At 39.3% G+C, this 8,595-nt stretch overlaps 1 pseudogene; it reads left to right on the forward strand.

Moving 5' to 3' along the window:
• The first annotated feature begins 351 nt into the window (after positions 1 to 351).
• LOC149190933 (anthocyanin 3'-O-beta-glucosyltransferase-like) lies at positions 352 to 8,273 on the forward strand (annotated as a pseudogene).
• The last annotated feature ends 322 nt before the right edge of the window (positions 8,274 to 8,595 follow it).

Genomic DNA, 8,595 nt, shown 5'->3' on the forward strand with positions numbered 1-8,595 from the left:
TTCTTGATTTAAAATAAAACAAACTGTCATATATTTGCGTGTTGCAATTAATTTAAAATAAAATAAAAAAACTGTCATCTTTCCTCGTTTGGCAAAATGGTGGCTTCGATTTATCAAGAAAATTGAGGCTTTTCTTGAAATAGAAGCTAACAACTCTTATCTACACACGTTGGAAAAATGATTCCTTTGAAAAATTGCACGATCAACTACTAGTCAACCTTCGATTCAATAAGGCTTTCGCCCACGCCATTCAGTGGTATTAATGTCTACGAAAACCAATCCTACAGACTGAAAATATTACAAAGATTGAGAATTGAGTGCTTGCAGTGTGGCGGCTGACAAATTGATACAATGGTGGAAGCAAATATTGACGTTGTGGCGTTCCCGTTTCTTGCACAGGGCGACATTATACCCTTCACGCGACTCTGCCAACTTCTCTCCTCCAGAAATCTCAATGTCGTCTTGGTCACCACTCCTGTGAATGCCAAACGCCTTCGCAACGAGCAACAGGATGGTTCGGGCGTTAGGGTGGTAGAGATCCCCATGCCTGCTGTCCCGGGGCTGCCCGAGGGCGTCGAAAATACCGAGCGCCTCCCCGATCGCTTTGAAGAGTTCTTTCGGGCCATGGAGGAGACGCAAGCATCTTTACGAGAAATGCTGGTACGCCTTCGACCCACCTCTATCATTCTCGATTTCTGGCCCGTCTTTCTCCTGGATCTTGCCACCGAATTAAACATATATACCATTTACTTCCCCTTCATGGGAGCTTACTGCCAGTGTCTCACGTATTCCCTCCTTACGAGCCTGCCTCTGTCACAATAATGGCGATCATCTACCTAGCTAAATCTGCCTGGCCTCTCCAAAGCGATCTCACTGCGTGACTGTGATTTACTCCCTCCTTTTCGTGAAGCCGTCAAGGGCAACCCAGATTCCGTGAACGATATATTCACCAACCTTGTTCGACACCATGGTCAGTGCAGCATAGTGGTGGTTAATACGTTCTACGAGATGGAAGGGGAGATGTTTGGAACACCTCGGAAGCACATTTGGGAAGCCTGTTTGGAGTATTGGCCCCCTTCTCCCTAAAAATACTACTTCTTCTTCATCCGGGAATTCCAGTTTTTCAGATTCAGAATGCTTGAAATGGCTGAATTCTCAGGAGCCTGAATCCGTAATCTATATCAATTTCGGCAGCCAGATCACTCTTTCAGTCAATCAAATGCAGGAGGTTGCGGCAGTGTTGGAAGCGAGTGGGCAGTCTTTCCTATGGGCGATAAAGAAACCGAACGACCTCAAAGAAATGGATGATGCATCTTTTATTTCCTCCCGTCCACTGGATTTGCAGGCATTCATTGAAAAGTATAATAGTGCAGGCGATGAGTCTGAGTGTAGGGGTTTGGTGGTTTTGGGTTGGGTTCCTCAGTCGCAAATATTATGTTGAAAATGTAATTTCACCTGCCGCGTAATTCATTTCCAGCAAAACCATTCAGCAAAACCGCCAACCTCCAGGGGACCGCTTTAGCTGAGGCAGCGGTATTCCTTCAATCGCCCCGATGCAATAAGAATCTGCCACGTCTCCACTGTACTCTCTGCAAAAACTCTTTTTATCGGGACGTAACACTCGTTCAGTTTAGGCAAGCGATATGAGTTGGATTGAGATGAAGGGTATCCACCATTGATCAAAGTCAAAGCTGCATACACCCTTGCACCATTTGGACATTGGGTGAAGTTTTGTCTGTCCACCAATAAAACATAAAGAAAATTAATTGTGTTCATAGAGTATTGGTAAAGAGTTTTAATTTTAATGTTTTTTTATTTATTTTACGGAGGTATGGGGATAGTAAAAACTTCAATTTTATTATTTTTAAATTCACGAGAGTATGGAATATGTTATGTTGTTTTTTTTATTGTTTCATTGTATTGTAATGCAAGGGGAGAAACGCATAGCAGTGCGAAACATAGAAGAACAGGGTAGAACAGGGTACAGGGTAGCGTGGAAAGCAATGAAATGTATTGTATGATGCACCAGCAGGGTACAGGGTAGCGTGGAAAGCAATGAAATGTATTATATGATGCAGCAGCGCGAATGTGAGGAATGTAAAAAATTTACATAGCAGTGTGAATATGAAAAATGCAATAGCATAAATATATTTTTTTGTTGAAGAAACGAAATGTAATGGCAGCAATACATATAAAAGAAATTTTTCTTTACAACAGTAAATGTTAGATTTTGTTTTTACAGCAGTGAATGTAAGAGGAGACAGAGTAATTTTTTTTGTTGAAATGTTCTTGGTGAATCCCTCTGAGAGAGAGGAAGAAATTTGTAACTAAAGTTGTCTTTGATTAATGAATACAAGTTTTATTTTGTTAGAGGAAAACCTTTGTCTGCTCAGAAATTTTTAAAGCTTCCCTGTGCTAAGATCCTGTGGAGAAAAACAGAGCATTGTCTCTGTGTTCAGTTAATTTGTTTTTGGAATTTTACCAGAAAAATTCTCAACAGTGGTATCGGAACAGATCCAGGCTCTTTGAAGGTGTCAAAGAAGCTGAAGGAAGGAGTTTTTTGCTGCAACAACTTCTCCAGCAGAGTGAAGTCTTAGGCAAAAGAATCCAAGGTATTTCTCAACTGAAGTAACAGTGAGTTATTTGAAAAAACACAGTCAAATATTTGAAGCATAGCTGAGAATGCAAGGAATGGCCAGCACCAGCACTAGTATGGGTATTTTTAATACTCAGCTCCCACAATTTAATCGAAAAAATTATGACTATTGGGCAATAACCATGAGAGCCCTGTTTTCTTCTCAAGATTTATGGGAATTAGTTGAATATGGATTTGAAGAACCAGGAGATGAAGATGAGTTTAATAGATTAACTCAGGCAGGGAAAGATCTATTGAAGAACAATAAGAAAAAGGATTCTAAAGCCCTCGTATTTTTATATCAAGCAGTGCATGAAAGTGTGTTTCCAAGGATAGCAGCAGCCAAGACATCCAAAGAAGCATGACAAACTCTCAGGACAACCTATCAAGGCATCGAGAAAGTGAAGACAGCAAAACTACAGTTGTTGAGGAGAGATTTTGAGAATCTGTGCATGAAGGAGTCAGACAATATTGAATCATTCTTCACACATGTTATTGGTCTGGTCACACAGATAAGGACTCATGGAGAAGTTCTTGAAGAAAGGAGGATTGTGGAGAAACTGTTGAGGGTCTTACCCTCAAAGTTCGATGTGATTGTCACCACCATAGAAGAGACAAAGGATCTCTCAAACTTTTCAGTTGATGAACTACATGCATCACTGATAACACATGAGCAGAGGTTGAGTAGAAATGAAAACTCATCTCTAGAGCAAGCCTTCAAGACCCAGCTGTCCTTTGGAAGAGGAAGAGGTCAAGGCAGAGGAAACAAGAGAGGAAGAGGCAGAAGCCAAAACAGAGGTGGAAGGAACAGCGCAGCAAACACTCAAGGAAGAGGCAGCAATCCAAATCAGAACCAAGGTCAATGCAGCAACCAACAAAGTGGACAACATCATGCTCAAGGACAAAGGTATGAAAAATCCAATGTCCAATGTTATTATTGTAAAAAATATGGGCATTATGCCAATGAATGTAAGAAGAGGCAGCATGATATGACTAATAGATCAAGTGCAAATATCACTAGAGAAAATATCAGTCAAGATAATGTGTTGTTAGCTTGTAATATGGCTGAAACAAATAGTGATGATATATGGTTTCTAGACTCCGGTTGCAGTAACCATATGACAGGAAACATAGCCCTATTTTCTGCTTTAGATCAAAATGTGAAATCACAAGTCACACTTGGGACGGATAGTAAAATTTCTATTATGAGAAAAGAAGAAGTAAAAATATTTACAAAAAAAGGTGAAAAGAAAACCATAGCAGATGTCTATTATGTTCCTGGAATGAGATGTAACCTCTTAAGTATTGGACAACTTGTTCAAAAGGGTTACAATGTTTTCTTTGAGAATGATGTATGCACTATCATGGATAGAGCACCTAGCAAACGATGTATTGCTGAAGTGAAGATGACAAGGAACATGATGTTCCCTCTTAGAATAATGGCAGATTTGAAAAACAAAGTAGTAATAGCAGCACTTACACAAGAAGCTTTCCAAAGCATACCAAAGGATGAAAATTGGTTGTGGCACTTGAGATTTGGACATCTCAACTTTGGAGGTCTTAACTTGTTGAGTAGAAAAGGAATGGTAAGAGGATTACCATTGATAGAGAAACCGGACAACCTTTGTGAAGGTTGTATCTTGGGGAAACAACACAGAGAAAGTTTTCCATCAGGGAAAAGCATAAGGGCAAAAGCACCCTTAGAGATTGTCCACTCAGATTTATGTGGACCGATGCAAACTCCATCATTAGCAGGCAACCAATATTTTCTAACATTCATTGATGATTTCACCAGAAAGACTTGGGTTTATTTTCTAAAGAACAAAAGTGAAGTGTTTGAAAAATTTCGAAATTTCAAAGCACTTGTGGAAAACCAAAGCGGGCTGCATATCAAAGTTCTAAGAACTAATAGAGGAGGTGAGTATATCTCCAAGAAATTTCTACGTTTTTGTAGAGAAAATGGAATACATAAACAATTTACAGCTAGGTACACCCCGCAGCAAAATGGAGTTGCTGAAAGTGAGAATAGGACCATCATGGATATGGCAAGGAGCATGTTGAAGGTAAAGCATTTGCCAAATGATTATTGGGCTGAAGTTGTACACTGTGTAGTATATATTTTGAATAGGTGTCCTACAAAAGTGGTGATGAACAAAGTGCCGGAAAAAGCATGGAGTGGGAGAAAGCAAGGAGTCACCCACATGAAATTTTTTGGATGTGTGGCCTATGCACACATTCCAGATCAGCTAAGGAAGAAGTTGGACAACAAAGGGGAGAAATGTATTTTCATTGGGTACAGTGAGGAATCCAAGGCTTACAGGTTGTATATCCCATCCACCAAGAAGTTTTTTGTGAGCAGAGATGTTCAGTTCATTGAGGAGGAAGATTATGATGGAAGCATAGAGAAAACAGTGAATGTTAAAAACTATTTGTCTCATGATGAAGATGATAAGGAGATGGCTGAAATACATCCCCAAATAGCAGCGCCAACAAAAGGACAACAAAAGACACCCTTGAGGAGAAATGAAAGTGCTTCTCCAAGCACAACACAAGGAGGAAATTCAAGTGCTTCTTCAAGCACTTGCACACCAAATGAAAGAGGTAAGAAGTTCATAAATTTAAGTGACATTTATGATGAAGGTATGAATTCTTTATTTGCTCTATATTGTCATGTTGATGACCCTATTCATTTCGAAGATGCAATTAAGGATGAGAAATAGATAGAAGCTATGGATGAGGAGATTAATGTCATAGAAAGAAACAAGACATGGGATTTGATTGAGCTACCAAAAGGTAAAAAAGTCATTGGAGTTAAATGGGTCTACAAGACCAAGAGCAATGCTGAAGGCAAAATAGAAAGACACAAAGCAAGGTTGGTTGTCAAGGGATACAAGCAGCAATATGAGAGAGACTATGAGGAGACTTTCGCACCGGTTGCAAGAATGGAAACCGTGAGAGCAGTGCTATCCATAGCAGCACAAAACAAGTGGAAAGTCTACCAAATAGACCTTAAGTCAGCGTTCCTAAATGGAGTGTTAATGGAAGAGGTTTACATTGAACAACCTCCAGGGTATGAGAAGAAAGGCCAAGAGCACAAAGTGTGTAGATTGAAGAAAGCTCTTTATGGGCTGAAGCAAGCACCAAGAGCATGGTACAGTGGGATAGACTCCTATCTACTGGAAAAAGGATTTGAGAAATGTGAGGGAGAACCCACCGTCTACATCAAAGAAAAGGATGGTAAAATTTTAATTGTAGTGTTGTATGTTGATGATGTGATTTTTACAGGTAATGATGACTACTTCATTGGGAACTTCAAAACAGTGATGAAAGAATAATTTGAAATGACTGACATGGGTTTGCTGAGATACTTCTTAGGAATAGAAGTAGATCAAAATGAAAATGGGATTTTTATCTCACAAGAAAGATATGTAAATGAAGTGTTGGGCAGATTTAATATGTAGGACATCAAGGCAGCAATCACTCCCATAGTGATGGGATTAAAACTCAGTAAAGAGGACAGCAGCAAGGATTTTGATCCTAGCTTGTATAAGTGCATAGTTGGCAGCCTAATGTATTTGACTGCAACTAGGCCAGATTTAATGTTTGCTGTTAGTTTAATTTCCAGATTCATGGAGGGGCCAAAGGAAGCACATTGACACACATCAAAAAGAATTCTGAGGTATGTTAAAGGTACAAAAATGTTTGGCATTTTATATACTGTCTCAGAATGTTCGAATTTAATTGGATACACTGATAGTGATTGGGCTGGAAGTGTAGATGATCAGAAAAGCACTTCCGGTTATGTTTTTCACATGGGTTCAAGAGCCATTTCATGTGCTTCTAAGAAACAACCTATTGTAGCATTGCCTACAGCAGAGGCTGAATATGTGGCAACTACAACAGCAACATGTCAAGTAGTTTGGATGAGGAGGATGTTAAGGAGTTTAGGGCAAGAGCAAGCAAAAGGAACGGTGATTTTTTGTGACAATAGCTCAGCTATTGCATTATCCAAGAATTTCGTGTTTCATAAGAGAATGAAACACATTGACACAAGATTTCACTACATCAGAGAATTGGTAAGCAATGGAGAAATTGTTTTAAAACATTGCAGGACTCAGGATCAGGTTGCAGACATTCTGACAAAGCCACTAGACCAGAAAAGTTTTGAATTTTTGAGGAAGTGTTTGGGTATGACTGAACGCCCAACAGTTGAAATTAAAGGGGAGTGTTGAAAATGTAATTTCACCTGCCGCGTAATTCATTTCCAGCAAAACCATTCAGGAAAACCGCTAACCTCCATCGGACCGCTTTTGCTGAGGCAACGGTATTCCTTCAATCGCCCCCGATGCAATAAAAATCTGCCACGCGTCCATTGTACTCTCTGCAAAACCACTTTTTATCGGGACGTAACACTCGTTCAGTTTGGGCAAGCCATATCCATTGGATTGAGATGAAGGGTATCCACCGTTGATCAAAGTCAAAGATGCGTACACCCTTGCACCATTTGGACATTGCGTGAAGTTTTGTCTGTTCGCCAGTAAAACATAAAGAAAATTAATTGTGTTCGTAGAAGTATTGGTAAAAAGTTTTAATTTTAATGTTTTTTTTCTTTTACAGAGGTATGGGCATAGTAAAAACTTTAATTTTATTATTTTTAAACTCACGAGAGTATGGAATATGTTATGTTGTTTTCTTTGTTGTTTCATTGTATTGTAATGCAAGGGGAGAAACACACAACAGTGCGAAACATAGAAGAACAGGGGCAGCATGGAAAGCAATGAAATGTATTGTGTGATGCAGCAGCGCGAATGTGAGCAATGTAAAAAATTTACACAGCAGTGTGGATATGAAAAATGCAGTAGCATAAATATATATTTTTTTTGTTGAAGAAATGAAATGTAATGGGCAGCAACACATATAAAAGAAATTTTTCTTTAGAGCAGTAAATGTTAGATTTTGTTTTTACAGGAGTGAATGTAAAAGAGATTTTTACACACAGCAGTGTAAAATCCCAGGAGGAGACAGAGTAATTTTTTTTTGTTGAAATGTTCTTGGTGAATCCCTCTGAGAGAGAGGAAGAAATTTATAACTGAAGTTGTCTTTGATTAATGAATACAAGTTTTATTTTGTATGAGGAAAAACTCTGTCTGCTCAAAAATTTTTAAAGCTTCCCTGTGCTAAGATCCTGTGGAGAAAAACAAAGCATTGTCTCTGTGTTCAGTTAATTTGTTTTTGGAATTTTACCAGAAAAATTCCCAACATATTAGGGCATTTTGCTACGGGTGGACAAGTGAGCCATTACGGTTAGAACTCGTGGCTGGAGAGCATTGGGCAAGGAGTCCCCATCTTAGCATGGCCCTTCCAACATGACCATCCCTTTGAGGCAAAGTTGCTGGTGGAGGAATTGGAAGTGGCGGAGGGGCTTCACTGAGAGGAAAATGAGAATGGGGTGTTTGTGGTGAAGAGAGAAGAGGTGGAGAGAGTGGAGAGGCTGATAATCAGAGGAGAAAAGGGCAAAGAGATGAGAAGGAGAGCATTGAAACTGAAAGAAGATGCAGAGAGAGCAAGTGCAGAGGGTGGGACTTCTTTTAAGAATCTGAATAGGCTTGCATTGTTAATACACAGCATGTCAAATTGATTTGGATTTGTCCAACCCGCGTTGGTTCTTTCATTGATAGATCAGCTATATGGATCGGGTATGAAGTATGAAAAGTTTGAAATATGTGCAATATAGTTTTTAATATTCTGTACAAACAAATCTGTATGGTCAGTATGTTAGAGTGTGTGTCAATTTTCGTACTCTGCAATTTATATTCAGTGTAAACAAACCCTTATATTGTGGATCTGTTAGGGTTTGTGTCCATCTTAATGCTCAGATCGATCTTAGCTGGTTTTAATTTTCTGTATGGCGGAATATGTGTTCTCCCGTCTTGAGCTGTCCATGTTTGGAAGTTATGAAA

This window comes from Pinus tabuliformis, chromosome 3_1 (assembly GCF_031772625.1).
Source record: "Pinus tabuliformis cultivar Carrire ecotype Pingquan chromosome 3_1, CPIR1, whole genome shotgun sequence".
In the NCBI taxonomy this organism is placed as follows: Eukaryota; Viridiplantae; Streptophyta; class Pinopsida; order Pinales; family Pinaceae; genus Pinus; species Pinus tabuliformis.